General features: G+C 31.1%; 1 long non-coding RNA gene across 1 annotated transcript in view; it reads right to left on the bottom strand.

The window, feature by feature from the left end:
- Positions 1 to 4,609: 4,609 nt before the first annotated feature.
- Positions 4,610 to 7,046, bottom strand: part of LOC105134552 (uncharacterized) — a 17,667-nt gene continuing 15,230 nt past the window's right edge. The window contains exon 3 of the long non-coding RNA XR_844012.1: positions 4,610 to 4,735. This is a non-coding gene — a long non-coding RNA (uncharacterized LOC105134552). The remainder of the gene's footprint in view (positions 4,736 to 7,046) is intronic.

The following is a 7,046-nucleotide window of genomic DNA, read 5'->3' on the forward strand; positions in this document are numbered from 1 at the left end:
TATGAGGAGTGTAATTGACATAAAACAAAAGATGAAGGACCAAATTGAAATTTGGCCAAAACCTTAAAACGATACCGTTTTGGTAACAAAAGAACCATACGACGCGTTATTTATTTATTATTCATTATCTTCTTCATTTTTTACTAGAAATGATAGCTTGAAAAGCTATTCTGCAGGGGCATTTAATATCTCTAATCTTCACCAAATTTGATAACATCTGAACCAAAATGATCACTTGACATTTTTCTATATTTTCATATGGTCTGTTTAGGTTAATTAACACCATAAATTTCACGATGTTGATCTAAAATGGCTAACTCAGACAACCTTGAACTGTCAGATTTGATAATTCATGGTGTCTATTTTGAACCAACGGTTGAGATCCTCTTAACAAAATTAAGTGCTAAGATTTGACACCATTAAATACAAAACTTTCCTCTTCCATTTTCTATAAACATGGGTGGATTTCATGGTCTACATGAAGAAAATCAGGTTCAAAAATTATTTTTATTTTTAATGTTAATATTCTTAACTTTAACATCAATGAATATGTATTTCCAATTCTAGCATTGATGAATTTTATGACTTTGTCATTGTGAGTATAACTTGAGAAAAAAAAAAAACTTTTAATGTTAATACTCTTAACTTTTATTTTTTTTGGAAATTTAAGAAATATATTTTTATTTTTTTTATTATTGAAAGCGGTTGCTCCCTATGAGTACGTTGACCTCAAACATGGGCAAAACCATCTTTTTTATTTACAAATATGGGATTGATGGTTTTATTATTTTGAAATTTGAATATGTCGACCCATTGAGCTTTTTAATTTTAGTCAAATCTTAATGAATTTTATAAACTAGTTATTAAGTTCAATTGCAAGGAATATATTTTTGTATTATTTTTCATCATTTTTTTAGTGTTAAAAAAATCTAAAACATGCTTAAATACGTTAGGACTTTTTTTAAAAAAACAATGCTAATAAAAAACCACTGTCGCAAAGCATGCCTTTCTCACACTGATACATTATGGTGCATTTTAAAAAAAAACAAGAAGGGAGGCATATATGCTCAACAGTGCATGCCCAAAAGTCCCCCTTTCATGCAATATAAAAATTACAACATAAAACCAGGCAGGGCAATAGCAATAAATTCCCTCATCATCTGACCCACAGCTAAAGATGACAAAGCCACCATTCCTAGGATCCTTACTTCCTATTTTAATGACTTATGCAAGCTAAAGAAAAATAACTACACAATTTTTTATAATGAGGAGGTTTAAGAGCGTACCTAGTATTATTGTTGGGGGCGTTGACGATTCCTCTCTTGAGAGATCTTCGTTGCTTTAATGGGTTGTTGTTTGTGACAGTCAGAGAAAGAGATGACACTAAGAGGTGGTCTCGTCTGAGGGCATCTGAACCAAAATGATCACTTGACATTTCTCTACATTTTCATATGGTCTGTTTAGGTTAATTGACACCACAATGTTCATGATGTTGATCTAAAATGGCTAACTCGGACAACCTTGAAGTGTCAGATTTGATAATTCATGGTGTTTATTTTAAACCAACGATTGAGATTCTCTTAACAGAATTAAGTGCTAAGATTTGGCACCATTAAATACAAAACTTTCCTCTTCCACCTTCTATAAACCTGGGTGGATTTCATGGTCTACATGAAGAAAATCAAGTTCAAAAATTATTTTTATTTTTAATGTTAATATTTTTAATTTTAACATCAATGAATATTATTAAGTGTATTTCCAATTTTAGCATTGATGAATTTTATGACTTTGTCATTATGAGTATAACTTGAGAAAAAAAAAACTTTTAATGTTAATACTCTTAACTTTTATTTTTTTTGGAAATTTAAGAAATATATTTTTATTTTTTTTATTATTGAAAGCGGTTGCTCCCTATGAGTACGTTGACCTCAAACATGGGCAAAACCATCTTTTTTATTTACAAATATGGGATTGATGGTTTTATTATTTTGAAATTTGAATATGTCGACCCATTGAGCTTTTTAATTTTAGTCAAATCTTAATGAATTTTATAAACTAGTTATTAAGTTCAATTGTAAGGAATATATTTTTGTATTATTTTTCATTATTTTTTTAGTGTTAAAAAAAATCTAAAACATGCTTAAATACCTTAAGACTTTTTTTTTAAAAACAATGCTAATAAAAAACCACTGTCGCAAAGCATGCCTTTCTCACACTGATACATTATGGTGCATTTTTTAAAAAACAAGAAGGGAGGCATATATGCTCAACAGTGCATGCCCAAAAGTCCCCCTTTCATGCAATATAAAAATTACAACATAAAACCAGGCAGGGCAATAGCAATAAATTCCCTCATCATCTGACCCACAGCTAAAGATGACAAAGCCACCATTCCTAGGATCCTTACTTCCTATTTTAATGACTTATGCAAGCTAAAGAAAAATAACTACACAATTTTTTATAATGAGGAGGTTTAAGAGCGTACCTAGTATTATTGTTGGGGGCGTTGACGATTCCTCTCTTGAGAGATCTTCGTTGCTTTAATGGGTTGTTGTTTGTGACAGTCAGAGAAAGAGATGACACTAAAGATAAATGGTTGCTGGCAGTTCAAAACTTGAAACCCTAGTTTGTTATATATATATATATATATATTAAGATCTGTATTTATAATATAAGAATCTTATAGCATATGAAAACAAATTTTTAAATAAATTTAATTTTTTAAAATTTAAATTTGATTAGAATTTAAAATCAAATTTAAAAATAAATAACTAAAATTATGATTTTTTTTTAAATTAGAGATAAGGAGAGAGAAGGGCAAAAACATATTATAGTCCTTATTTTATTTATAAGTTGGAAAATTACTCTCTTGATTAAAATTAATCATCGATCATTTAATTCCAAATTCAACCTTCCCTTAAAAATTAAAATAAAAGTAAACGGGTTGAAATTAGATAATAACAAATATATTCACACATCATGTACCTTCCCATATCTATTCAACATGGTTAAATTTTTAAAGAAGAATTTATTGATTATTTTAAAAAATCACATCCTATAATAAAATTAAAATTCAGATGCATATTCAATTTAAATTTATAATTATGCCAAATTTTTTAAAGTGCTAATATAAACTATATCACTTGATTTCGTTAGTTTGTTCTCACGAAAGGGTTCAATTGAAAATTAACTAGGGTGGCAATGATATGTAATTTAAATCTTATATTATTATAAAATTGAAAGCAACATAAATGTCATGATCATTATTTATATCTTTTAATCTTCTTTTTTTTCACTTGTATTTGATTAAATTATGGATTATTTAATATAAATATATAAGGAAGGAATTGGTTGGATTAAAAAATTACAATGAGTTGTGATTAGAATATAACAAGAAAATCTGCAAAATTAATAATTAGAAATTTTGATAATGAACGACGGTTTTGGGACAAACAAAATCATAAAGGTGGACATTATGGTTGAAATGATCCCAAGGAGCCTGGTTTGATAAGCATCAAAAACAAATCCAGAATTGTGTTTTATTCTCAAGCAGCAGGATCAAGTTGACAAGGTGATTGAGAATATTTAAGGTACAGTTATCAAACTGGCTTTGAAATTTATCTAGTTAAAAGGATAGATATTGGATTTCATGGATTAACTTAGATTAATCTGAATTAATTTAAATTTTTTTAAAAAATATTTAAAATTTTAATATTTTGTATAAAAAAATTAAAAAAATTCATGTGAATATAGGTTGTACATGTTGTAAATAATGAAATTTTAAAAGAATATTTAAAATTTTTTTTATTCCACATTAAAAAGATACTATAATATACTTTTAAGTCGTAATATTTAAATCAAAATATTTTGATTTAAATTCAAAATTAATTTCAATTTTTAAAATAATAATATAAATTATATAATTATGTTCTGCATCAGTTGATGGATCCAAGTACAGAATAAAAACATATTCACAAACATGTTCACATATATACCCACCCAAGCATATCTATTTAACATAATTAAATTTGTATAGAACAATTTATTGAGTATTTTATAAAATCATATCCTACAATAAAATCAGAAAACTAATAATTTGAATTTTTTTTATAATGAACAAGACATCAAATTAGAAAGGTTGACAATAAGAAGACATAGCTTTCATATGAAGGCAACAGAGAGGATTGGAATAGGGCGAACTGAATCAAAGATGACAGAGTCTGGTCTGATAAGAACGAAGACATATCCAGAGTTTGTTTTCTTCTTAAGGAGAAGGATCGAGTTGATAAGGTGATTGAAAATGTTTTGTAGCGAGCCACAATCGATATGAATTTTCAGTTATATGAAGATTTTGCAAGGGAGGAAGTGAGAGAAGCCTTTGATTAGATGCAACCGATAAAAGCTCCAGAACCAAATGGTATCCTAGCTTTAATATCCTGATCCGTTGTCCATTAATCAAATAATTTAGGCCAATAAAATCTCAACAAATAACAATATATTTAATTAACATTGATACCTAAATTTGAATATTTGATTTAAATTTATTTCTAACTCAATCCAACAACAACAAAAGGAGTCTAATGAATGCATGCTTAAAGAAAAAATAATTGTAGAATTGCGCATACAGCTTTCAATAGGAAACTCAGAAGTTATTGTAAGTTCAAATTATTATTACAATCGCTAGACACGCACAATCCAAGATGTTATTGATCCCGAAACCTCTTAAAGGTGGGAACTCCTATATATTTCTACTTTCCCTCTATTCTTATGATCAACCTTGATGGAGATCGACCTGGATACTTAATTGGGCTTTCTCTTGAGGCGAGGAAGTTTCTGATCAATCAACCACCTCCAACTGTAGAAAAGCGTGAACAGCGAGCCGAGGAGGAAATAATGCAAGAGTATTTCACGAAGAATTTGGTTGACAGATCGCGGAAGAACCCAAGTTAAAAGAAAGAACGCCTGAGGAAGGAAAAACACATAGGCCACGATTGTAATTGTGATTGTTAACCACACATCAGGGGATCCTAGTAATGCTATTCTCACAGAAAAAGAGAAAGCCTCCAACATCATGGTAATAGCCGAGAAAACAATGAAGGCTGAGAAATGAACTGCAAGGAGTTTGAATTTGGCATCATTAAAGTTTGCCCAGAGAAGGACTAGAGCTGCCACCAAAGAGGAAGTTAAAGCCCCAACATCGAAAAATAAATAACAATACAGAAGATTCTCATAAGTGCTGTTGAATTCATGATGATGCTCCCTTTAGTTATTGTTTACCCTTAATTGTGGCAATTGTATAGCACCCGCAAAGGTTAAACCAGCAACAAGAACTGTTACCACTAGAAGATTCTCTATCCTGCTCTTTGTTTCCTCTTTTGCTCGTGGCATGGGTTGTGGAGTAACAGTGAAACGCTCACGTAAGGTTTGCTCAGGGGGGGCATAAAAGTAGAAGATCGATAATGTTATCAGCTGCATGGCAGAGGGAGAAAAAACTTAATTGTTTGAATGAGTATTTTTCACTTCCTCAATTGCTTCCTAAAGCTTCGGCCTTCAAATGCCTTTTTCAGAACAAGTAAATTTCTGGAATGAAATAGGAGTTTTGAATATAATAGTTTACAAGTTAAATTACTTGGGCTTGAACTAGATGTTTAAGAGATTAGGGATGGCAAGGAAAAAAAAGTTGGAAAGAAAAAAATCAATATTACCAATTTAAAATAATTAATCACTCCGTGGTCCTTTGGTGATGCCTTTTTTGTATCTTGCTTATTTAAATCGACCGCTTTGCCCTGTTAAAAAAGCATAATTGTAAGTTCCCCCCTGCTATGGCTGGACAACAATCTTTTGAATTAGCATGCCCACCCGGAGGAGTGAAGACATAAGTCATGAAATATTGCACACCAGATAATTGTTCAAATTGTTGAAGATTAATACAGACTTTTCACAAGGTTTCCCAGTTCTCTTGCTCTATAAATATCTAGGTGGTTTTTGCTGAAATTTCAGCTTGCTAGCTCTAGACTTTTCTCAAGAAGAAAATCTCGTCATGCTTATTTACTAGAGAAGGAAAAATCTAGACTCGTTCCACCAACTTAACAAACCTTCAAATACCAAGCACTGGTTTAGTTTTGAAAGAAAAAGAGGAGGAGGAAGAAGAAATAAGTGCTGGAGAAGCATTTAAGTTATATACTCTCTTTCCATTTTTTTTCGTTACATATGATATCCTTTTGTGAAATGGAATCTATAACTACTTAAAATTTAAGAACAGAAATTTCAACAGAACGTTGGACGGGTTACTGTTCTTTGAATTCTTTTGTTCCTTAGCAAGCTGGGAAGACATTCCTAAATATATACTTTTGTAGCTCCATAAATGATGATCAAATAGCATTCCATTTCATATACTTTGTCAAATTCCTCTTCAGCACTTTTGGATTGTTGTTCAGCAATTTCATATGGTGTCAGATTTTCATGGTTAACAATGAAACGGTCAACGCGCTTGTCGCGCACAAGTACAAATGCAGCCGTCAATTGACCATATCGTGCTGCCGAATGCAAAGGCGTATTTCCATCCTGATCCATCTCGTTTATCAGTGTTTCAAGTTCAGCCGCTACACGAAGAAAGTCCCGACTCTTTTCGAGTATGTACCTTACCACATTGACCTGTCCATATTCAGCCGCTACATGAAGAATGTTCTGCCCTTTTTCATTGAGGAATTCTGCTGGAAATGGGGTAATCCTCAGAAATTCCTCTACTACATCAACAGAGTCATTTTTGCATGCTACATGGATAGGATATTTGCCTTCACGGTTCCTTTTATAAGCACCATTGAGAAACTTTTGTAAAAGGAATTGAACTCCTTCCAGAAAACCTGTGGATGATGCATAATGCAGTGAATTCCCCAACTCTTCGTCAGGGAGACATAATAGCTCAGGCTTTGCGTTTGCAATTTTCTCCAATAGATCTGAAAATCAAAAGAAAGTTTGAAATGAATATAAAGATGATAGGTTTGCAACAACTGTCTGTATGTAAATCATTTTCTACTGAGTTTAGA

Source organism: Populus euphratica, unplaced genomic scaffold (genome assembly GCF_000495115.2).
Source record: "Populus euphratica unplaced genomic scaffold, PopEup_1.0 scaffold213.1, whole genome shotgun sequence".
Classification (NCBI taxonomy): Eukaryota; Viridiplantae; Streptophyta; class Magnoliopsida; order Malpighiales; family Salicaceae; genus Populus; species Populus euphratica.